Source organism: Diplotaxodon limnothrissa, linkage group LG22 (genome assembly GCF_057381915.1).
Source record: "Diplotaxodon limnothrissa isolate DT_005_m linkage group LG22, D_limnothrissa_male_GT1.1, whole genome shotgun sequence".
Classification (NCBI taxonomy): Eukaryota; Metazoa; Chordata; class Actinopteri; order Cichliformes; family Cichlidae; genus Diplotaxodon; species Diplotaxodon limnothrissa.
The window spans coordinates 7181041-7207955 of record NC_140616.1 but is presented as its reverse complement, the minus strand read 5'-3'; positions in this window follow the sequence as shown (position 1 = coordinate 7207955).

Sequence of the window (26915 nt, the reverse complement as noted above, 5' to 3'; positions counted from 1 at the left end):
TGTTCGCCATACCACCGAACGAAAGAAACCCGACAAAATAAGCTAGCTCGCTCATGGCAAACCCCCCACCGCTTTTTAAAATAAATAAATAATTTCGGGGGCCCCCGCTGCCATGTTGTTTAATTTGTTCAAATCATATTTAGCCAAAAAAATGTGGTTTAGTTTCTGTGTGAACGGGGTGGTGGAGTCCTCCACCGAGAACACTCACGTTAACTTTATCGAGTGGGGGAAAAAAAGTTAGCTTGTTTATATTATGCTAACATAGCTGTGTCGCTAGCGGTCACGTAGCACATCATTATATACCAGCTAGCCCAACTTCAGTAACCCTACAAACGTCACTGCTGTTTAGTTTCCTGTCTTCATTTATGCTGGAAGTGATAACAGCTGTAGGGTTTAATTTGTTTCCAAAACCCCGCAGTCAGGACATGCTATATTGTATTTAGATAGAAGCTAGCGAGCTAACTCCCTGCTAACTTCTAACTCCGTTAAATGTCATAAATTTCGTTTTCATGGGTGCCTGGATGCTAAACTCAATTGTTACACCTGGTAGAACAGAACGCTGATCATTTTATTAAAGATGAAAGACTTTAGACAGTTTTTCAACTCTCAGTAATGCCATAGTGATCGTTTGACATGTGAACCTGCAGCGGAGTTTAGGTCCAGACACGGCTAGTGACGTCAGACTGAACAACCGGATTGAACGAGGAGGACCCAGAATCCAGCCCTGTGTGAAGCTGAAGAGGCTGAAAATTACAGGTTATCTGTGGAAGCCTGCATCAAGAAGGTGGTGACACTTGTCATTAAAAATGCCAGTTCACCTTCCTCTACGGAAAAAGTTGATGCCATCACCCAACGGCTGTTCATAAAACTCTGGCCTAGACTTAAAAAGATCAAAGTTGATAATGTGATATGGTTTATAGCTCCTTAATACAGAAATGGAAAGAGCCAGATGTCATACATATTCATGGTATTAGACCATGAATATGCAGATGATATAATTGTAAAGGTTTTCAAGGAGCATGCCATCACTGTATTGGAAAGTGAACATTTCATCACAAGCTTCTTTCTCTGTGTGGGTCATGCTGTATGGATCGCAGGCAGAAAATACTTGGTTACTGTTGTGTAAGTCCCTAAAAGTAGATTTTGTTTATCTGGACGCAGGATTTTCAGTTTCAATTTATTTAAGTAATTATAATAAAGGTCAATCAAATGGACCAATATGGCAAGGCCATGATGATCCACTTGGTAAAATAAATCCGTTTGGCATCTTTCTTGGCCTTAAGACAACAATTCTGATGGCTAAAGATCCAAACGGGACACAAGAAAAAAACAAAAACAAAACACGTGTTGTCTGACAACAGTATCAAAGATTTGCATATACATAAAAAAAACCTGAAAGATCTGGACCGGGCCATTTACAAAGAGCTACGTCAGAAAACATTCTGTAAAGAAAAACATTTACTGATGTTACTGAACAACGAGGACCCAGTGTTGAGAAAACTGACGGTCGATATCATTAAAAATCACCTGATCGACACTATGCAGAATCCAGCCCTGTGTGATGCTGAAGAGGCTGAAAATTACAGGTTATCTGTGGAAGCCTGTATCAAGAAGGTGGTGACACGTGTCAATAAAAATGCCAGTTCACCTTCCTCTACTGAAAAAGTTGATGCCATCACCCAACGGCTGTTCATAAAACTCTGGCCTAGACTTAAAAAGATCAAAGTTGATAATGTGATGTTCATCGGTGATTGTCAGGGTCCCTGAGCAGTTATGAATTATATTATTATTATTATTGTATGTATATTTGGTGTTGCTGTCCTTCTCCCTGTTTGCGTGTGTGTATATGTGTTTCAGTGGGCGCCTTCAGGCCTGGTGGGTGTGGCCCTGCTGATGGTCTGGCCACACCCGAAGCCACACACCTGCTGCTGGTCAGGCCTCGTCGGGGGTGCTACTTAGGAGAGTCTTGGAGCTCCCACCGACGTGGGATCATTGCGTGAGTCTCCACGTTAGTCATCCATTTGAACTGAGTTAGTGTATGTATGCCCGCGGTTATGTGTCCTGACGGCTGCGTCTATTGTGTCCCCAGGAGAAGTGTGGAGCGCCAGACAGCAGCCAGCACGAGGAGTGCTGAGACACGGGAGCGGAGAGCACTGAGACACGGACTGGTCACGGAGAGACACGACACGGGAGTCAGGGGAAACCACGGGGATTTATTGTTGTTATTTCCACACACTGTAAATAAACGTACTGCTTGTACATAGAGCACCGCGCCTGGGTCCTCCTTCCCCACACCCCCCACGGTTTGCCATGCCAAACCGTGACAGTGATATGGTTTACAGCTCTTTAATACAGAAATGGAACAGAAATTATTCACTGTCTACTTTAGCAGAAGGTTTTTAGCTGAAGATAGTTTAACCAGCTGTTTTGCCAACACCTTCATTTTTATCATTTAGCATCATTTTAGAATATAATACATTACTGTAGATCAGGGGTCCCCAATCCCAGTCCGCGAGGGCCGGTGTCCCTGCAGGTTTCAGATCTCACCCTGGGTCAACACACCTGAATCACATGATTAGTTTGTTACCAGGCCTCTGGAGAACTTCAAGACTTGTTGAGAAGGTAATTTATCCATTTAAATCAGCTGTGGTGGATCAAGGACACATCTAAAACCTGCAGGAAACCAGCCCTCGCGGACTGGGATTGGGGACCCCTGCTGTAGCTCAAACAGCATATGAAGCATTTAAATTCAGACCAACCTTATAACCGTATAACACCGATGGGGAACAATGTGTTCTGCAGAATACTCTTGATACTTTAAGAGCAATTTGCCAATAATACAGATTCATGTGTAGTAAGGTGGTTTCATTGCTACTTTTATTAAAGGAGTGCTTCTAAAAATTGAGGTGGTCATCTCCGCTTGCATTTCTGTAAAAGCCACAGCATGCCACCTTGGATGAGAATATGCATTCTTAACATTTTGCTGTCACAGTTTAGCTGTTTTCATTTCCACTGACACATCAGCTCCTAAGACCACAATACTACTACCAAAGTACTACAAGGATCCGGAAAAAAGGACAGAGGGGGGATATAAAATATACCAAATGTTTCTTGAATTGTTAGCACAAGTGTATATGTGTATGTATCTAGTCGAGTTTATATGCAGTAGTGCTCACTTGTTTTCTTTCATTTTATTACTTAACTGTATTTCATGTAAGTCATTGATATTAAATATTGATTTTACAGAGGGGTGGTAAGAGTTTGGTTTGAGATTTTCCTGTTAATATTTGGATATTTTTCTTGCATTAACAATTTTTTGATTAGAAAAGCAGAATAAAATGTGCAAATTAGCTTCATTTATAGTTTGTTATACTCCTTCCCTCTAATACAAATATTTCATTTCTAACTCTGAGTGTAAGTGCATAATTTAATAATAAGTGTTTCTGCTCACAAATGTCCACGAGCACAGACATGCACGCAAAAACTGCGTGACTCCTCGCTGGCTGTAACTCACCGCGCGTGTTCACCTGGAACGTCCTCTAAGAAGACGTGTGACCATTCTGATAGCCGTCTGTGTCTGCAGGTGAATGAGTGAAGCTACATAAACAGTTAAATTAGCATAGCTTACCAGCCGTAAACCCGACAACAACACAGTGGGTGAGGGTCGGAGGGGGGGTCGCTTGACATTCTAACTTTAAAGGAAGGATTTTAACAGTATTTGCTGTGGGTTAAAGCAGTGGACCAGCAGGCTACATGTTTGAATCCAAACAAGTTTCACTCAATCCCAACAACTGAGGATCGCCATTGTATAGCGGTCGCTAGGGTAACGTCACGTCGCCGTCATATCGGATGTGGGCGGGGCTTAGCGCTAGAATCCCTTTGATCCTTTCATGTCTTGTGTGACATCACCTTGGTAAAAGTCTATAAATAGAACCATTTGCACAGGGTTAGTCACAAGGTAAGTTTAGTAAGAGGGAGTAAGAGGCATTAATGTCTGAGACACAAACTCAGCAACTTACACAAAATTCAGAATCAAGTCCAGATTGTAAAAAAGTTATATCATTTGAAAATATGAATTCTGCCATTGAAACAACCGATGCGATTCAAAGCTGCGCCACTGAAGACGACTCTGAATGTAGTGTCGTCCCTGGCGTAAACATTTTACGGAGCGACGAGGGGAAATCGAAGCACTGTGTGTGCTACCCTCAGTCATGCAACCAGCAACAGAATCCGGGGGATCCAGAGTCAGTTGATCTCCAGGAACCTCCGGTGTCAGAAGAGCAGCTGCTCGTTAAAGAGCTAATAAATGCTGTTATTACACGTGCCTCCAAAGAGGCAAAGGTGTCGCCATCGGAAATGATTCAGCAGCGCCTCTTCACAGCTCTGTGGGCACAAGTTGAGCAAAAACCTCTCAAAATCACACACAGGGGGATTAAAAAACTTGAAAAGGTGATTTTTAAAGACATAACAAAGCGGCTGGACATTAGCCCTGATCTCGTGATCATTGCGCTAGCCGTAGGTCAGCCGTACCTAGAGGTGATCATTTCCATATTTGAAGATCACCTCTTCCGTAAAAAAAGCCTACTGGCAAGGTTCTTCTCGTGGTGCGTTAGAGCCGAGGATGACGAGGACGAACAAACTAAAGCCATGTCTGAAACACGTTTAGAAGAATTTAAAAGTAATATATTTCGGATACTGGAGAAAAAATCATCATCTGGCATTAGTGTCAGCGATTATGATGATGATGAAGAAGAACATGTGAGCGCACTCATTGATGCTGTGCTCACACGAGCTGCAAATAAATCGCACTACAGACCTTCTAAAAAACTCCACAGGTATCTGTTAAAACACGTGTTGTCTGACAACAGGATCAAAGATCTGCATATACATGAAAAAAAACTGAAAGATCTGGACAGGGCCATTTACCAAGAGCTACGTCAGAAAACATTCTGTAAAGAAAAACATTTACTGATGTTACTGAACGACGAGGACCCAGTGTTGAGAAAACTGACGGTCGATATCATTAAAAATCACCTGATCGACACTATGCAGAATCCAGCCCTGTGTGATGCTGAAGAGGCTGAAAATTACAGGTTATCTGTGGAAGCCTGTATCAAGAAGGTGGTGACACGTGTCAATAAAAATGCCAGTTCACCTTCCTCTACTGAAAAAGTTGATGCCATCACCCAACGGCTGTTCATAAAACTCTGGCCTAGACTTAAAAAAATCAAAGTTGATAATGTGATGTTCATCAGTGATATGGTTTACAGCTCTTTAATACAGGAATGGAAAGAGCCAGATGTCATACTGACATTCATGGAATTAGACCATGAATATGCAGATGATATAATTGTAAAGCTTTTCAAGGAGCATGCCATCACTGTATTGGAAAGTGAACATTTCATGACAAGCTTCTTTCTCTGTGCGGGTCATGCTGTATGGATCGCAGGCAGAAAATACTTGGTTACTGTTATGTAAGACCCTAAAAGTAGATTCTGTTCATCTGGACGTAGCATTTTCAGTTTCAATTTATTTAACATCTAATCGAGTCATTTTAAAAACCCTTGACCGGTCGAGGCAGATGGCCGTTCCTCACTGAGCCTGGTTCTGCCGGAGTTTTCTCCCTGTTAAAAGGAAGTTTTTACTCCCCACCGTCGCCTAGTGCTTGCTCAGAGGGAATTGTCAAATTATTGGGGTTTTGTTTTGTGCCATCTAATACACAACTTATCGTATTGGGCACTCTAAATGTATTTTTAATCAATAAAAAGATCCAAAAAAGATTATATTGTGAATTCTGCGTGTTTTCATTGTCACACAAATGTATACATTTTCAGCTTAGACTGAACGTGTTTGTTTGTCATTCCTTTCAAATCAAAGATTTTAGTAGCAACTATTGTATTAAAACATTGCACAGGCGTTTTACTCTGATTACACAAACCTTATGTAGGAGTAGGTCACAGATAAGAGGTACTAATTTGTAAATTTGACCTCTGACCTCACAGAGATCAAATGTGACAGGATATTTGTGCTGTAATTTTCAGACTGTAAGGATTATTTGTATGTAAACTATAATTTCATATTAAGAATCCACATCAACACATTCTCACTCTCAAAGTGTAAAATGTTACACTATAGGTGACAAATCGTCAGTATGTTACGCTTTTGGCCACCCAACATGTCCCTGTGTTACTTGTTCGGAAAAATGAGGAAACATGAGAACCATTTCGAATCAATCTACACGTGTATGTTTATTTTACTGTAATTGCTTTGGAAAACACTATCTAACACGATTAGGTTATGATACGGGTTAGGATTAAGGTTAGGGTTATGGCTGGAATACACAGCTGGAACGTGTATTACACCGGGAGCGTCATTCTATTGGATGTCATCCACAATCCGGCGCGTATCAAATAGATGCGGAAGGTTACCTTTCACGTGTCTATGGGACACCTCGGAGCGCGACTAATGGTCGGTATGTTACACGTTGGGAATGAGAACGGGCTGTCCACATATATTGGTATGTCATCTACTAAATTTTGCCAATACAAACAATGGCAGTAATGAATTAATTCATCAATATAATAATTAATATATATAAATATAAAAACACATTTACAAAAAAAAATTATTCACTGTCTACTTTAGCAGAAGGTTTCTAGCTGAAGATAGTTTAACCAGCTGTTTTGCCAACACCTTCATTTTTATCATTTAGCATCATTTTAGAATATAATACATTACTGTAGATCAGGGGTCCCCAATCCCAGTCCGCGAGGGCCGGTGTCCCTGCAGGTTTTAGATCTCACCCTGGGTCAACACACCTGAATCACATGATTAGTTTGTTACCAGGCCTCTGGAGAACTTCAAGACGTGTTGAGAAGGTAATTTATCCATTTAAATCAGCTGTGGTGGATCAAGGACACATCTAAAACCTGCAGGAAACCAGCCCTCGCGGACTGGGATTGGGGACCCCTGCTGTAGCTCAAACAGCATATGAAGCATTTAAATTCAGACCAACCTTATAACCGTATAACACCGATGGGGAACAATGTGTTCTGCAGAATACTCTTGATACTTTAAGAGCAATTTGCCAATAATACAGATTCATGTGTAGTAAGGTGGTTTCATTGCTACTTTTATTAAAGGAGTGCTTCTAAAAATTGAGGTGGTCATCTCCGCTTGCATTTCTGTAAAAGCCACAGCATGCCACCTTGGATGAGAATATGCATTCTTAACATTTTGCTGTCACAGTTTAGCTGTTTTCATTTCCACTGACACATCAGCTCCTAAGACCACAATACTACTACCAAAGTACTACAAGGATCCGGAAAAAAGGACAGAGGGGGGATATAAAATATACCAAATGTTTCTTGAATTGTTAGCACAAGTGTATATGTGTATGTATCTAGTCGAGTTTATATGCAGTAGTGCTCACTTGTTTTCTTTCATTTTATTACTTAACTGTATTTCATGTAAGTCATTGATATTAAATATTGATTTTACAGAGGGGTGGTAAGAGTTTGGTTTGAGATTTTCCTGTTAATATTTGGATATTTTTCTTGCATTAACAATTTTTTGATTAGAAAAGCAGAATAAAATGTGCAAATTAGCTTCATTTATAGTTTGTTATACTCCTTCCCTCTAATACAAATATTTCATTTCTAACTCTGAGTGTAAGTGCATAATTTAATGATAAGTGTTTCTGCTCACAAATGTCCACGAGCACAGACATGCACGCAAAAACTGCGTGACTCCTCGCTGGCTGTAACTCACCGCGCGTGTTCACCTGGAACGTCCTCTAAGAAGACGTGTGACCATTCTGATAGCCGTCTGTGTCTGCAGGTGAATGAGTGAAGCTACATAAACAGTTAAATTAGCATAGCTTACCAGCCGTAAACCCGACAACAACACAGTGGGTGAGGGTCGGAGGGGGGGTCGCTTGACATTCTAACTTTAAAGGAAGGATTTTAACAGTATTAGTGTAACACACTTAGAGACAGTGTGCGCACCGCGGATGACGTCAGTGCGCACACTGTGTCTGAGGAGGATGTGCGGAAGTGCTTCAGGAAGGTGAACGCACGCAAAGCTACTGGTCCGGACGGGATTCCCGGCCGCGTCCTCAAGTCATGCGCGGCTCAGCTGGCTGGAGTGTTCACGCACATCTTCAACCTTTCCCTCTCTCTATCTGTAGTCCCAGCCTGCTTCAAAATGGCCACCATCGTCCCTGTACCCAAATCCTCCACCATCTCCTCATTGAACGACTGGCGACCTGTAGCCCTGACCCCCATCGTAAGCAAATGCTTCGAGAAGCTGGTCAGGGACTTCATCTGCTCTGCACTACCCGACTCACTGGACCCTCTACAGTTTGCATACCGCCACAACAGGTCCACTGATGATGCCATAGCCCTGACACTACACACTGCCCTGTCACACCTGGAGAAGAGAGACACGTATGTGAGGATGTTGTTTGTAGATTACAGCTCAGCATTCAATACCATCGTTCCCTCGAAGCTGGACAGGAAACTGCAGGATCTAGGACTGAGCAGCTCCCTCTGCAGCTGGATCCTTAGCTTCCTGTCTGACAGACGCCAGGTGGTCAGACTGGGCAGCATCACCTCATCCCCCATCACACTGAACACTGGTGCTCCACAGGGGTGTGTACTGAGCCCTCTCCTGTACTCACTCTACACCTACGACTGCACAGCCACTAACAGCTCCAACATCATTGTGAAGTTTGCGGACGACACTACAGTGGTGGGTCTTATCACCAACGGTGATGAGACGGCTTACAGGGAGGAGGTCAGCGCCCTGACCCACTGGTGTCAAGACAACCATCTCACCCTCAACGTCGCAAAGACAAAGGAGTTGATAGTGGACTTCCGGAGGTGCAGAGAAGTACACACCCCCATCACCATCAACGGCGCTGCTGTGGAGAGAGTGAGCAGCTTCCGGTTCCTTGGTGTACATCTGGCTGAGGATCTTACGTGGTCAGTACACACAAACAAAACAGTGAAGAAGGCGCAGCAGCGCCTCTTCTTTCTCAGGAGACTGAAAAGATTCGGCATGAGCCCCCGCATCCTCAGGACCTTCTATCACTGTGCCATTGAGAGCATCCTCACTGGATGCATCACCACCTGGTATGGCAACAGCACCGCCTACAACTGCAAAGCTCTCCAGCGAGTAGTGCGGTGCTCTGAACGGATAATTGGAGGTGAGCTTCCCTCCCTCCAAGACATCTACAGGAAGCGCTGCCTGAGGAAAGCGGGGAGGATCATCAAGGACTCCAGTCACCCCAGCCATAAACTGTTCAGACTGCTTCCATCAGGAAGGAGGTTCTGCAGCATCCGGTCCCGAACCAGCAGACTGAGAGACAGCTTTTTCCACCAGGCCATCAGACTGCTGAACACGTCATAGACACCTCAGCTTCACTACTGGAACTTCAACATTATGCACTCCACACTGTATATAAATGCCACTTGTTTTGCACATATTCAACTCTGTATATTTTATATATTTTATTATTATTATTATTATTATTATTATTATTATTTTTTTTTTTTTTTTTTTTTACTATTTAATTTGTAAAAATGTGTATACACACACACACACACACACACACACACACACACACACACACGTAGGAAAATATTTAGTATACACATCCAGAAATGCATACACTATTATATATTGTACATATATTTATTAGTGTCAGGTTGGCCATTCTTGTATTTTGCTCGTTTGTGTTGTTGTGTTTGCACATCTCTGTTGCTTGTGGGGCTCGCACACAAGAATTTCACTCGCATGTGCTGTGCCAGTGTGCCTGCACATGTGATGTGACAATAAAAGTGATTTGATTTGATTTGATGATCATTTCCATATTTGAAGATCACCTCTTCCCTAAAAAAAAGAAATCTACTGCCAAGGTTCTTCTCGTGGTGCGTTAGAGCCGAGGATGATGAAGACGCAGAAGCTAAAGCAATTTCTGAAACACGTTTAGAAGAATTTAAAAGTAATATATTTCCAATACTGGAGAAAAAAATCATCATCTGGCATTAGTGTCAGCGCACTCATTCACTGTAAAAAATCAAACTTGCTTACAGTCATTTCTTTCACAATTCAACAATAAAAGCTGAGTTGCCCCATAAACTCAAATACATTAAGGGTTTCAACTAATCCTTTAACGTTTTGGAGCAAAAGTTGGTCTCACATGAACTTTATTGCTGGCAAAATGAATGAATTCAAGTTTTACATGAGTTGAAGCTGTTGGCGCCTTTCTGTGCCTGAGCACGCATGCGCATGTCATATTTTTGGATACTACGGGGTCTACGATGCACTTTTGCAAGGACTGAAAGCCACCTGGCCGTCTGCCTTAATGCGAACACGAGGCTTTTTACGCCAGGAGCTGGATGCAGCTAAGGTGTTCATCTCAACTTTCTGAAGGCAAGTACTGTTTCTTTTAATGTGCATTTATATGTGTTTACTACCTCATTTAAGATCCCCCCTAGACTGTTTTACTCAATCGTGCTGCTTGAATGCCCTCGTGAGCAACTTTAATGTTTTCCATCATGAAATAGTGCTTTAAAGTTTTCGTATAAAAATCGCCATGTCACAAAATAATGTAAATCCGACAAGCATCCCTTCCAAACAGGCGCGTTCATGTCTGACAAGCCTCCACGACACCCCCTACGTGTATTTCATGTAGGGGGTGTTCGCCATACCACCGAACGAAAGAAACCCGACAAAATAAGCTAGCTCGCTCATGGCAAACCCCCCACCGCTTTTTAAAATAAATAAATAATTTCGGGGGCCCCCGCTGCCATGTTGTTTAATTTGTTCAAATCATATTTAGCCAAAAAAATGTGGTTTAGTTTCTGTGTGAACGGGGTGGTGGAGTCCTCCACCGAGAACACTCACGTTAACTTTATCGAGTGGGGGGAAAAAAGTTAGCTTGTTTATATTATGCTAACATAGCTGTGTCGCTAGCGGTCACGTAGCACATCATTATATACCAGCTAGCCCAACTTCAGTAACCCTACAAACGTCACTGCTGTTTAGTTTCCTGTCTTCATTTATGTTGGAAGTGATAACAGCTGTAGGGTTTAATTTGTTTCCAAAACCCCGCAGTCAGGACATGCTATATTGTATTTAGATAGAAGCTAGCGAGCTAACTCCCTGCTAACTTCTAACTCCGTTAAATGTCATAAATTTCGTTTTCATGGGTGCCTGGATGCTAAACTCAATTGTTACACCTGGTAGAACAGAACGCTGATCATTTTATTAAAGATGAAAGACTTTAGACAGTTTTTCAACTCTCAGTAATGCCATAGTGATCGTTTGACATGTGAACCTGCAGCGGAGTTTAGGTCCAGACACGGCTAGTGACGTCAGACTGAACAACCGGATTGAACGAGGAGGACCCAGAATCCAGCCCTGTGTGAAGCTGAAGAGGCTGAAAATTACAGGTTATCTGTGGAAGCCTGCATCAAGAAGGTGGTGACACTTGTCATTAAAAATGCCAGTTCACCTTCCTCTACGGAAAAAGTTGATGCCATCACCCAACGGCTGTTCATAAAACTCTGGCCTAGACTTAAAAAGATCAAAGTTGATAATGTGATATGGTTTATAGCTCCTTAATACAGAAATGGAAAGAGCCAGATGTCATACATATTCATGGTATTAGACCATGAATATGCAGATGATGTAATTGTAAAGGTTTTCAAGGAGCATGCCATCACTGTATTGGAAAGTGAACATTTCATCACAAGCTTCTTTCTCTGTGTGGGTCATGCTGTATGGATCGCAGGCAGAAAATACTTGGTTACTGTTGTGTAAGTCCCTAAAAGTAGATTTTGTTTATCTGGACGCAGGATTTTCAGTTTCAATTTATTTAAGTAATTATAATAAAGGTCAATCAAATGGACCAATATGGCAAGGCCATGATGATCCACTTGGTAAAATAAATCCGTTTGGCATCTTTCTTGGCCTTAAGACAACAATTCTGATGGCTAAAGATCCAAACGGGACACAAGAAAAAAACAAAAACAAAACACGTGTTGTCTGACGACACAATCAAAGATCTGCACATCAATGAAAAAAAATCTCGAAAGGGCCACCTAAACATAATATATAATGTTCTGACTGAGAGACGTTTTGAAAAAATTTAAACGTACAGCTCTGCTATCACTTCCAACATAAATGAAGACAGAAAACTAAACAGCAGTGACTTTTTTTTTTTTGGGTTACTGAGGTTGGACTAGCTGGTACATAATGATGTACTACGAGATCACTAGCGATACAGCTATGTTAGCATAACATAAACACAGTGAAGCTGGAGGATGAAAGCTAACCTTTTTCCATTCGATAAAATTTATGTGAGGGTTCCCAAAGGTTAGGGACGAATTCAATCGCATGGCAGGATGCTGTTGCAGATTAAACAGCGCCTCTTCACAGCTCTGTGGGCACAAAATAGAAGTACTACAAGGACATAGGGAAAAGGGACAAAGAGGGGAGGGATATAAAATATTCCAAATGTTTCTTGAATTGTTAGCACAGTGTATATGTGTATGTATCTATCCATCGATTCACTTACGCCAGGGGTGGGCAAATCCAGGCCCCGAGGGCCGGTGTCCTGCAGGTTTTAGATCTCGCCTTGGGTCAACACACCTGAATCGCATGATTAGTTCGTTACCAGGCCTCTGGAGAACTTCAGGACATTTTCAGGAGCTAATTTAGCCATTTATATCAGCTGTGTTGGTTCAAGGACACATCTAAAACCTGCAGGGACACCGGCCCTCGAGGCCTGGAGTTGCCCACCCCTAACTTCCGCTTTTCCTTTTCAGGGTCGCAGGGGGTGCTGGAGCCTATGGCAGCTATCTCAGGGCGAGAGGCAGGGTACGCCCTGGACAGGTCGCTAGTCTGTCACAGGGCTAAACATTCGTACTCACATTCACTCATACCTATGGGCAATTTAGATTTTTCCAAAAACAATGGGCAATTAAGATTTTTCACGTGCCTCCAAAGAGGCAAAGGTGTCGCCATCTGACATGATTCAGCAGCGCCTCTTCACAGCTCTGTGGTCACAAGTTGAGCAAAAGCCTCTCAAAATCACACACAGGGGGATTAAAAAAACTTGAAAAGGTGATTTTTAAAGACATAACAAAGCGGCTGGACATTAGCCCTGATCTCGTGATCATTGCGCTAGCCGTAGGTCAGCCGTACCTAGAGGTGATCATTTCCATATTTGAAGATCACCACTTCCGTTAAAAACCTGCTGGCAAGGTTCTTCTCGTGGTGCGTTAGAGCCGAGGATGACGAGGACAAAGAAACTAAAGCCATGTCTGAAACACGTTTAGAAGAATTTAAAAGTAATATATTTCCAATAGTGGAGGAAAAAATCATCATCTGGCATTAGTGTCAGCGATTATGATGATGATGAAGAGGAACATGTGAGCGCACTCATTGATGCTGTGCTCACACGTGTTGAAAATAATTCGCACTACAGACCTTCTAAAAAACTCCACAGGTACCTGTTAAAACACGTGTTGTAATTATAATAAAGGTCAATCAAATGGACCAATATGGCAAGGCCATGATGATCCACTTGGTAAAATAAATCCGTTTGGCATCTTTCTTGGCCTTAAGACAACAATTCTTATGGCTAAAGATCCAAACGGGACACACAAAAAAACACATGTTGTCTGACAACAGTATCAAAGATCTGCATATACATGTATATAAACTGAAAGATCTCGACCGGGCCATTTACCAAGAGCTACGTCAGAAAACATTCTGTTAAGAAAAAACATTTACTGATGTTACTGAACGACGAGGACCCAGTGTTGAGAAAACTGACGGTCGATATCATTAAAAATCACCTGATCGACACTATGCAGAATCCAGCCCTGTGTGATGCTGAAGAGGCTGAAAATTACAGGTTATCTGTGGAAGCCTGTATCAAGAAGGTGGTGACACGTGTCAATAAAAATGCCAGTTCACCTTCCTCTACTGAAAAAGTTGATGCCATCACCCAACGGCTGTTCATAAAACTCTGGCCTAGACTTAAAAAGATCAAAGTTGATAATGTGATATTCATCAGTGATTGTCAGGGTCCCTGAGCAGTTATGAATTATATTATTATTATTATTATTATTGTATGTATATTTGGTGTTGCTGTCCTTCTCCCTGTTTGCGTGTGTGTATATGTGTTTCAGTGGGCGCCTTCAGGCCTGGTGGGTGTGGCCCTGCTGATGGTCTGGCCACACCCGAAGCCACACACCTGCTGCTGGTCAGGCCTCGTCGGGGGTGCTACTTAGGAGAGTCTTGGAGCTCCCACCGACGTGGGATCATTGCGTGAGTCTCCACGTTAGTCATCCATTTGAACTGAGTTAGTGTATGTATGCCCGCGGTTATGTGTCCTGACGGCTGCGTCTATTGTGTCCCCAGGAGAAGTGTGGAGCGCCAGACAGCAGCCAGCACGAGGAGTGCTGAGACACGGGAGCGGAGAGCACTGAGACACGGACTGGTCACGGAGAGACACGACACGGGAGTCAGGGGAAACCACGGGGATTTATTGTTGTTATTTCCACACACTGTAAATAAACGTACTGCTTGTACATAGAGCACCGCGCCTGGGTCCTCCTTCCCCAGACCCCCCACGGTTTGCCATGCCAAACCGTGACAGTGATATGGTTTACAGCTCTTTAATACAGAAATGGAACAGAAATTATTCACTGTCTACTTTAGCAGAAGGTTTTTAGCTGAAGATAGTTTAACCAGCTGTACCTATCCGCTGGAACGTTAAAGACAATACAATTACACTGCAAAGCAAGACACAAGTAGGCAAAGTTCTTCATGTTACTCGTGCACGGGAGAGACCGGACAGAGCGCCGTTCCTTCGTCTGACCCCAGTTGCTCTCGTCTGTCCTCCCGTACCACTGTCCTTTTATTGAGGTTACATGAATATGCATAGGTTCATTAACATACGACGTCTACATACAAACAGAGTACCTTGCCTGTGTGTGTGTGTGGTGGATGTGTGTGTGGTGTGTGTGTGTTGCTGATCAAAGGGTCAAACATCCTTGGTCAGGAAGAGGGTAGACTAGACCCCCCCCCCGGTGAGGAAGTCCAGCAGTTCATCTAAACAGAAAAGCACTTAGACTAGAACAGACGTAGCTACGTTAATCCTACCATAAAACAATTAAGACAAGATGCAACCTCTTCCCATACTCCCAGGATGTAGGTGTGGAATACACACCAAGCCTTTTGTAGCCTGCTAGAGATCACACCTCCTGTCACTACACAATTGATTATACACCTCTAAGAATATATGGTTAAATATTTCTAAGCATAAATGACAATCAACAATACAAACTCTAACACCTTCATTTTTATCATTTAGCATCATTTTAGAATATAATACATTACTGTAGATCAGGGGTCCCCAATCCCAGTCCGCGAGGGCCGGTGTCCCTGCAGGTTTCAGATCTCACCCTGGGTCAACACACCTGAATCACATGATTAGTTTGTTACCAGGCCTCTGGAGAACTTCAAGACGTGTTGAGAAGGTAATTTATCCATTTAAATCAGCTGTGGTGGATCAAGGACACATCTAAAACCTGCAGGAAACCAGCCCTCGCGGACTGGGATTGGGGACCCCTGCTGTAGCTCAAACAGAATATGAAGCATTTAAATTCAGACCAACCTTATAACCGTATAACACCGATGGGGAACAATGTGTTCTGCAGAATACTCTTGATACTTTAAGAGCAATTTGCCAATAATACAGATTCATGTGTAGTAAGGTGGTTTCATTGCTACTTTTATTAAAGGAGTGCTTCTAAAAATTGAGGTGGTCATCTCCGCTTGCATTTCTGTAAAAGCCACAGCATGCCACCTTGGATGAGAATATGCATTCTTAACATTTTGCTGTCACAGTTTAGCTGTTTTCATTTCCACTGACACATCAGCTCCTAAGACCACAATACTACTACCAAAGTACTACAAGGATCCGGAAAAAAGGACAGAGGGGGGATATAAAATATACCAAATGTTTCTTGAATTGTTAGCACAAGTGTATATGTGTATGTATCTAGTCGAGTTTATATGCAGTAGTGCTCACTTGTTTTCTTTCATTTTATTACTTAACTGTATTTCATGTAAGTCATTGATATTAAATATTGATTTTACAGAGGGGTGGTAAGAGTTTGGTTTGAGATTTTCCTGTTAATATTTGGATATTTTTCTTGCATTAACAATTTTTTGATTAGAAAAGCAGAATAAAATGTGCAAATTAGCTTCATTTATAGTTTGTTATACTCCTTCCCTCTAATACAAATATTTCATTTCTAACTCTGAGTGTAAGTGCATAATTTAATAATAAGTGTTTCTGCTCACAAATGTCCACGAGCACAGACATGCACGCAAAAACTGCGTGACTCCTCGCTGGCTGTAACTCACCGCGCGTGTTCACCTGGAACGTCCTCTAAGAAGACGTGTGACCATTCTGATAGCCGTCTGTGTCTGCAGGTGAATGAGTGAAGCTACATAAACAGTTAAATTAGCATAGCTTACCAGCCGTAAACCCGACAACAACACAGTGGGTGAGGGTCGGAGGGGGGGTCGCTTGACATTCTAACTTTAAAGGAAGGATTTTAACAGTATTAGTGTAACACACTTAGAGACAGTGTGCGCACCGCGGATGACGTCAGTGCGCACACTGTGTCTGAGGAGGATGTGCGGAAGTGCTTCAGGAAGGTGAACGCACGCAAAGCTACTGGTCCGGACGGGATTCCCGGCCGCGTCCTCAAGTCATGCGCGGCTCAGCTGGCTGGAGTGTTCACGCACATCTTCAACCTTTCCCTCTCTCTATCTGTAGTCCCAGCCTGCTTCAAAATGGCCACCATCGTCCCTGTACCCAAATCCTCCACCATCTCCTCATTGAACGACTGGCGACCTGTAGCCCTGACCCCCATCGTAAGCAAATGCTTCGAGAAGCTGGTCAGGGACTTCATCTGCTCTGCACTACCCGACTCACTGGACCCTCTACAGTTTGCATACCGCCACAACAGGTCCACTGATGATGCCATAGCCCTGACACTACACACTGCCCTGTCACACCTGGAGAAGAGAGACACGTATGTGAGGATGCTGTTTGTAGATTACAGCTCAGCATTCAATACCATCGTTCCCTCGAAGCTGGACAGGAAACTGCAGGATCTAGGACTGAGCAGCTCCCTCTGCAGCTGGATCCTTAGCTTCCTGTCTGACAGACGCCAGGTGGTCAGACTGGGCAGCATCACCTCATCCCCCATCACACTGAACACTGGTGCTCCACAGGGGTGTGTACTGAGCCCTCTCCTGTACTCACTCTACACCTACGACTGCACAGCCACTAACAGCTCCAACATCATTGTGAAGTTTGTGGACGACACTACAGTGGTGGGTCTTATCACCAACGGTGATGAGACGGCTTACAGGGAGGAGGTCAGCGCCCTGACCCACTGGTGTCAAGACAACCATCTCACCCTCAACGTCGCAAAGACAAAGGAGTTGATAGTGGACTTCCGGAGGTGCAGAGAAGTACACACCCCCATCACCATCAACGGCGCTGCTGTGGAGAGAGTGAGCAGCTTCCGGTTCCTTGGAGTACATCTGGCTGAGGATCTTACGTGGTCAGTACACACAAACAAAACAGTGAAGAAGGCGCAGCAGCGCCTCTTCTTTCTCAGGAGACTGAAAAGATTCGGCATGAGCCCCCGCATCCTCAGGACCTTCTATCACTGTGCCATTGAGAGCATCCTCACTGGATGCATCACCACCTGGTATGGCAACAGCACCGCCTACAACTGCAAAGCTCTCCAGCGAGTAGTGCGGTGCTCTGAACGGATAATTGGAGGTGAGCTTCCCTCCCTCCAAGACATCTACAGGAAGCGCTGCCTGAGGAAAGCGGGGAGGATCATCAAGGACTCCAGTCACCCCAGCCATAAACTGTTCAGACTGCTTCCATCAGGAAGGAGGTTCTGCAGCATCCGGTCCCGTACCAGCAGACTGAGAGACAGCTTTTTCCATCAGGCCATCAGACTGCTGAACACGTCATAGACACCTCAGCTTCACTACTGGAACTTCAACATTATGCACTCCACACTGTATATAAATGCCACTTGTTTTGCACATATTCAACTCTGTATATTTTATATATTTTATTATTATTATTATTATTATTATTATTATTATTATTATTATTATTTTTTTTTTACTATTTAATTTGTAAAAATGTGTATACACACACACACACACACACACACACACACACACACACACACACACACGTAGGAAAATATTTAGTATACACATCCAGAAATGCATACACTATTATATATTGTACATATATTTATTAGTGTCAGGTTGGCCATTCTTGTATTTTGCTCGTTTGTGTTGTTGTGTTTGCACATCTCTGTTGCTTGTGGGGCTCGCACACAAGAATTTCACTCGCATGTGCTGTGCCAGTGTGCCTGCACATGTGATGTGACAATAAAAGTGATTTGATTTGATGATCATTTCCATATTTGAAGATCACCTCTTCCCTAAAAAAAAGAAATCTACTGCCAAGGTTCTTCTCGTGGTGCGTTAGAGCCGAGGATGATGAAGACGCAGAAGCTAAAGCAATTTCTGAAACACGTTTAGAAAAATTTAAAAGTAATATATTTCCAATACTGGAGAAAAAAATCATCATCTGGCATTAGTGTCAGCGCACTCATTCACTGTAAAAAATCAAACTTGCTTACAGTCATTTCTTTCACAATTCAACAATAAAAGCTGAGTTGCCCCATAAACTCAAATACATTAAGGGTTTCAACTAATCCTTTAACGTTTTGGAGCAAAAGTTGGTCTCACATGAACTTTATTGCTGGCAAAATGAATGAATTCAAGTTTTACATGAGTTGAAGCTGTTGGCGCCTTTCTGTGCCTGAGCACGCATGCGCATGTCATATTTTTGGATACTACGGGGTCTACGATGCACTTTTGCAAGGACTGAAAGCCACCTGGCCGTCTGCCTTAATGCGAACACGAGGCTTTTTACGCCAGGAGCTGGATGCAGCTAAGGTGTTCATCTCAACTTTCTGAAGGCAAGTACTGTTTCTTTTAATGTGCATTTATATGTGTTTACTACCTCATTTAAGATCCCCCCTAGACTGTTTTACTCAATCGTGCTGCTTGAATGCCCTCGTGAGCAACTTTAATGTTTTCCATCATGAAATAGTGCTTTAAAGTTTTCGTATAAAAATCGCCATGTCACAAAATAATGTAAATCCGACAAGCATCCCTTCCAAACAGGCGCGTTCATGTCTGACAAGCCTCCACGACACCCCCTACGTGTATTTCATGTAGGGGGTGTTCGCCATACCACCGAACGAAAGAAACCCGACAAAATAAGCTAGCTCGCTCATGGCAAACCCCCCACCGCTTTTTAAAATAAATAAATAATTTCGGGGGCCCCCGCTGCCATGTTGTTTAATTTGTTCAAATCATATTTAGCCAAAAAAATGTGGTTTAGTTTCTGTGTGAACGGGGTGGTGGAGTCCTCCACCGAGAACACTCACGTTAACTTTATCGAGTGGGGGGAAAAAAGTTAGCTTGTTTATATTATGCTAACATAGCTGTGTCGCTAGCGGTCACGTAGCACATCATTATATACCAGCTAGCCCAACTTCAGTAACCCTACAAACGTCACTGCTGTTTAGTTTCCTGTCTTCATTTATGTTGGAAGTGATAACAGCTGTAGGGTTTAATTTGTTTCCAAAACCCCGCAGTCAGGACATGCTATATTGTATTTAGATAGAAGCTAGCGAGCTAACTCCCTGCTAACTTCTAACTCCGTTAAATGTCATAAATTTCGTTTTCATGGGTGCCTGGATGCTAAACTCAATTGTTACACCTGGTAGAACAGAACGCTGATCATTTTATTAAAGATGAAAGACTTTAGACAGTTTTTCAACTCTCAGTAATGCCATAGTGATCGTTTGACATGTGAACCTGCAGCGGAGTTTAGGTCCAGACACGGCTAGTGACGTCAGACTGAACAACCGGATTGAACGAGGAGGACCCAGAATCCAGCCCTGTGTGAAGCTGAAGAGGCTGAAAATTACAGGTTATCTGTGGAAGCCTGCATCAAGAAGGTGGTGACACTTGTCATTAAAAATGCCAGTTCACCTTCCTCTACGGAAAAAGTTGATGCCATCACCCAACGGCTGTTCATAAAACTCTGGCCTAGACTTAAAAAGATCAAAGTTGATAATGTGATATGGTTTATAGCTCCTTAATACAGAAATGGAAAGAGCCAGATGTCATACATATTCATGGTATTAGACCATGAATATGCAGATGATGTAATTGTAAAGGTTTTCAAGGAGCATGCCATCACTGTATTGGAAAGTGAACATTTCATCACAAGCTTCTTTCTCTGTGTGGGTCATGCTGTATGGATCGCAGGCAGAAAATACTTGGTTACTGTTGTGTAAGTCCCTAAAAGTAGATTTTGTTTATCTGGACGCAGGATTTTCAGTTTCAATTTATTTAAGTAATTATAATAAAGGTCAATCAAATGGACCAATATGGCAAGGCCATGATGATCCACTTGGTAAAATAAATCCGTTTGGCATCTTTCTTGGCCTTAAGACAACAATTCTGATGGCTAAAGATCCAAACGGGACACAAGAAAAAAACAAAAACAAAACACGTGTTGTCTGACGACACAATCAAAGATCTGCACATCAATGAAAAAAAATCTCGAAAGGGCCACCTAAACATAATATATAATGTTCTGACTGAGAGACGTTTTGAAAAAATTTAAACGTACAGCTCTGCTATCACTTCCAACATAAATGAAGACAGAAAACTAAACAGCAGTGACTTTTTTTTTTTTGGGTTACTGAGGTTGGACTAGCTGGTACATAATGATGTACTACGAGATCACTAGCGATACAGCTATGTTAGCATAACATAAACACAGTGAAGCTGGAGGATGAAAGCTAACCTTTTTCCATTCGATAAAATTTATGTGAGGGTTCCCAAAGGTTAGGGACGAATTCAATCGCATGGCAGGATGCTGTTGCAGATTAAACAGCGCCTCTTCACAGCTCTGTGGGCACAAAATAGAAGTACTACAAGGACATAGGGAAAAGGGACAAAGAGGGGAGGGATATAAAATATTCCAAATGTTTCTTGAATTGTTAGCACAGTGTATATGTGTATGTATCTATCCATCGATTCACTTACGCCAGGGGTGGGCAAATCCAGGCCCCGAGGGCCGGTGTCCTGCAGGTTTTAGATCTCGCCTTGGGTCAACACACCTGAATCGCATGATTAGTTCGTTACCAGGCCTCTGGAGAACTTCAGGACATTTTCAGGAGCTAATTTAGCCATTTATATCAGCTGTGTTGGTTCAAGGACACATCTAAAACCTGCAGGGACACCGGCCCTCGAGGCCTGGAGTTGCCCACCCCTAACTTCCGCTTTTCCTTTTCAGGGTCGCAGGGGGTGCTGGAGCCTATGGCAGCTATCTCAGGGCGAGAGGCAGGGTACGCCCTGGACAGGTCGCTAGTCTGTCACAGGGCTAAACATTCGTACTCACATTCACTCATACCTATGGGCAATTTAGATTTTTCCAAAAACAATGGGCAATTAAGATTTTTCACGTGCCTCCAAAGAGGCAAAGGTGTCGCCATCTGACATGATTCAGCAGCGCCTCTTCACAGCTCTGTGGTCACAAGTTGAGCAAAAGCCTCTCAAAATCACACACAGGGGGATTAAAAAAACTTGAAAAGGTGATTTTTAAAGACATAACAAAGCGGCTGGACATTAGCCCTGATCTCGTGATCATTGCGCTAGCCGTAGGTCAGCCGTACCTAGAGGTGATCATTTCCATATTTGAAGATCACCACTTCCGTTAAAAACCTGCTGGCAAGGTTCTTCTCGTGGTGCGTTAGAGCCGAGGATGACGAGGACAAAGAAACTAAAGCCATGTCTGAAACACGTTTAGAAGAATTTAAAAGTAATATATTTCCAATAGTGGAGGAAAAAATCATCATCTGGCATTAGTGTCAGCGATTATGATGATGATGAAGAGGAACATGTGAGCGCACTCATTGATGCTGTGCTCACACGTGTTGAAAATAATTCGCACTACAGACCTTCTAAAAAACTCCACAGGTACCTGTTAAAACACGTGTTGTAATTATAATAAAGGTCAATCAAATGGACCAATATGGCAAGGCCATGATGATCCACTTGGTAAAATAAATCCGTTTGGCATCTTTCTTGGCCTTAAGACAACAATTCTTATGGCTAAAGATCCAAACGGGACACACAAAAAAACACATGTTGTCTGACAACAGTATCAAAGATCTGCATATACATGTATATAAACTGAAAGATCTCGACCGGGCCATTTACCAAGAGCTACGTCAGAAAACATTCTGTTAAGAAAAAACATTTACTGATGTTACTGAACGACGAGGACCCAGTGTTGAGAAAACTGACGGTCGATATCATTAAAAATCACCTGATCGACACTATGCAGAATCCAGCCCTGTGTGATGCTGAAGAGGCTGAAAATTACAGGTTATCTGTGGAAGCCTGTATCAAGAAGGTGGTGACACGTGTCAATAAAAATGCCAGTTCACCTTCCTCTACTGAAAAAGTTGATGCCATCACCCAACGGCTGTTCATAAAACTCTGGCCTAGACTTAAAAAGATCAAAGTTGATAATGTGATATTCATCAGTGATTGTCAGGGTCCCTGAGCAGTTATGAATTATATTATTATTATTATTATTATTGTATGTATATTTGGTGTTGCTGTCCTTCTCCCTGTTTGCGTGTGTGTATATGTGTTTCAGTGGGCGCCTTCAGGCCTGGTGGGTGTGGCCCTGCTGATGGTCTGGCCACACCCGAAGCCACACACCTGCTGCTGGTCAGGCCTCGTCGGGGGTGCTACTTAGGAGAGTCTTGGAGCTCCCACCGACGTGGGATCATTGCGTGAGTCTCCACGTTAGTCATCCATTTGAACTGAGTTAGTGTATGTATGCCCGCGGTTATGTGTCCTGACGGCTGCGTCTATTGTGTCCCCAGGAGAAGTGTGGAGCGCCAGACAGCAGCCAGCACGAGGAGTGCTGAGACACGGGAGCGGAGAGCACTGAGACACGGACTGGTCACGGAGAGACACGACACGGGAGTCAGGGGAAACCACGGGGATTTATTGTTGTTATTTCCACACACTGTAAATAAACGTACTGCTTGTACATAGAGCACCGCGCCTGGGTCCTCCTTCCCCAGACCCCCCACGGTTTGCCATGCCAAACCGTGACAGTGATATGGTTTACAGCTCTTTAATACAGAAATGGAACAGAAATTATTCACTGTCTACTTTAGCAGAAGGTTTTTAGCTGAAGATAGTTTAACCAGCTGTACCTATCCGCTGGAACGTTAAAGACAATACAATTACACTGCAAAGCAAGACACAAGTAGGCAAAGTTCTTCATGTTACTCGTGCACGGGAGAGACCGGACAGAGCGCCGTTCCTTCGTCTGACCCCAGTTGCTCTCGTCTGTCCTCCCGTACCACTGTCCTTTTATTGAGGTTACATGAATATGCATAGGTTCATTAACATACGACGTCTACATACAAACAGAGTACCTTGCCTGTGTGTGTGTGTGGTGGATGTGTGTGTGGTGTGTGTGTGTTGCTGATCAAAGGGTCAAACATCCTTGGTCAGGAAGAGGGTAGACTAGACCCCCCCCCCGGTGAGGAAGTCCAGCAGTTCATCTAAACAGAAAAGCACTTAGACTAGAACAGACGTAGCTACGTTAATCCTACCATAAAACAATTAAGACAAGATGCAACCTCTTCCCATACTCCCAGGATGTAGGTGTGGAATACACACCAAGCCTTTTGTAGCCTGCTAGAGATCACACCTCCTGTCACTACACAATTGATTATACACCTCTAAGAATATATGGTTAAATATTTCTAAGCATAAATGACAATCAACAATACAAACTCTAACACCTTCATTTTTATCATTTAGCATCATTTTAGAATATAATACATTACTGTAGATCAGGGGTCCCCAATCCCAGTCCGCGAGGGCCGGTGTCCCTGCAGGTTTCAGATCTCACCCTGGGTCAACACACCTGAATCACATGATTAGTTTGTTACCAGGCCTCTGGAGAACTTCAAGACGTGTTGAGAAGGTAATTTATCCATTTAAATCAGCTGTGGTGGATCAAGGACACATCTAAAACCTGCAGGAAACCAGCCCTCGCGGACTGGGATTGGGGACCCCTGCTGTAGCTCAAACAGCATATGAAGCATTTAAATTCAGACCAACCTTATAACCGTATAACACCGATGGGGAACAATGTGTTCTGCAGAATACTCTTGATACTTTAAGAGCAATTTGCCAATAATACAGATTCATGTGTAGTAAGGTGGTTTCATTGCTACTTTTATTAAAGGAGTGCTTCTAAAAATTGAGGTGGTCATCTCCGCTTGCATTTCTGTAAAAGCCACAGCATGCCACCTTGGATGAGAATATGCATTCTTAACATTTTGCTGTCACAGTTTAGCTGTTTTCATTTCCACTGACACATCAGCTCCTAAGACCACAATACTACTACCAAAGTACTACAAGGATCCGGAAAAAAGGACAGAGGGGGGATATAAAATATACCAAATGTTTCTTGAATTGTTAGCACAAGTGTATATGTGTATGTATCTAGTCGAGTTTATATGCAGTAGTGCTCACTTGTTTTCTTTCATTTTATTACTTAACTGTATTTCATGTAAGTCATTGATATTAAATATTGATTTTACAGAGGGGTGGTAAGAGTTTGGTTTGAGATTTTCCTGTTAATATTTGGATATTTTTCTTGCATTAACAATTTTTTGATTAGAAAAGCAGAATAAAATGTGCAAATTAGCTTCATTTATAGTTTGTTATACTCCTTCCCTCTAATACAAATATTTCATTTCTAACTCTGAGTGTAAGTGCATAATTTAATGATAAGTGTTTCTGCTCACAAATGTCCACGAGCACAGACATGCACGCAAAAACTGCGTGACTCCTCGCTGGCTGTAACTCACCGCGCGTGTTCACCTGGAACGTCCTCTAAGAAGACGTGTGACCATTCTGATAGCCGTCTGTGTCTGCAGGTGAATGAGTGAAGCTACATAAACAGTTAAATTAGCATAGCTTACCAGCCGTAAACCCGACAACAACACAGTGGGTGAGGGTCGGAGGGGGGGTCGCTTGACATTCTAACTTTAAAGGAAGGATTTTAACAGTATTTGCTGTGGGTTAAAGCAGTGGACCAGCAGGCTACATGTTTGAATCCAAACAAGTTTCACTCAATCCCAACAACTGAGGATCGCCATTGTATAGCGGTCGCTAGGGTAACGTCACGTCGCCGTCATATCGGATGTGGGCGGGGCTTAGCGCTAGAATCCCTTTGATCCTTTCATGTCTTGTGTGACATCACCTTGGTAAAAGTCTATAAATAGAACCATTTGCACAGGGTTAGTCACAAGGTAAGTTTAGTAAGAGGGAGTAAGAGGCATTAATGTCTGAGACACAAACTCAGCAACTTACACAAAATTCAGAATCAAGTCCAGATTGTAAAAAAGTTATATCATTTGAAAATATGAATTCTGCCATTGAAACAACCGATGCGATTCAAAGCTGCGCCACTGAAGACGACTCTGAATGTAGTGTCGTCCCTGGCGTAAACATTTTACGGAGCGACGAGGGGAAATCGAAGCACTGTGTGTGCTGCCCTCAGTCATGCAACCAGCAACAGAATCCGGGGGATCCAGAGTCAGTTGATCTCCAGGAACCTCCGGTGTCAGAAGAGCAGCTGCTCGTTAAAGAGCTAATAAATGCTGTTATTACACGTGCCTCCAAAGAGGCAAAGGTGTCGCCATCGGAAATGATTCAGCAGCGCCTCTTCACAGCTCTGTGGGCACAAGTTGAGCAAAAGCCTCTCAAAATCACACACAGGGGGATTAAAAAACTTGAAAAGGTGATTTTTAAAGACATAACAAAGCGGCTGGACATTAGCCCTGATCTCGTGATCATTGCGCTAGCCGTAGGTCAGCCGTACCTAGAGGTGATCATTTCCATATTTGAAGATCACCTCTTCCGTAAAAAAAGCCTACTGGCAAGGTTCTTCTCGTGGTGCGTTAGAGCCGAGGATGACGAGGACGAACAAACTAAAGCCATGTCTGAAACACGTTTAGAAGAATTTAAAAGTAATATATTTCGGATACTGGAGAAAAAATCATCATCTGGCATTAGTGTCAGCGATTATGATGATGATGAAGAAGAACATGTGAGCGCACTCATTGATGCTGTGCTCACACGAGCTGCAAATAAATCGCACTACAGACCTTCTAAAAAACTCCACAGGTATCTGTTAAAACACGTGTTGTCTGACAACAGGATCAAAGATCTGCATATACATGAAAAAAAACTGAAAGATCTGGACAGGGCCATTTACCAAGAGCTACGTCAGAAAACATTCTGTAAAGAAAAACATTTACTGATGTTACTGAACGACGAGGACCCAGTGTTGAGAAAACTGACGGTCGATATCATTAAAAATCACCTGATCGACACTATGCAGAATCCAGCCCTGTGTGATGCTGAAGAGGCTGAAAATTACAGGTTATCTGTGGAAGCCTGTATCAAGAAGGTGGTGACACGTGTCAATAAAAATGCCAGTTCACCTTCCTCTACTGAAAAAGTTGATGCCATCACCCAACGGCTGTTCATAAAACTCTGGCCTAGACTTAAAAAAATCAAAGTTGATAATGTGATGTTCATCAGTGATATGGTTTACAGCTCTTTAATACAGGAATGGAAAG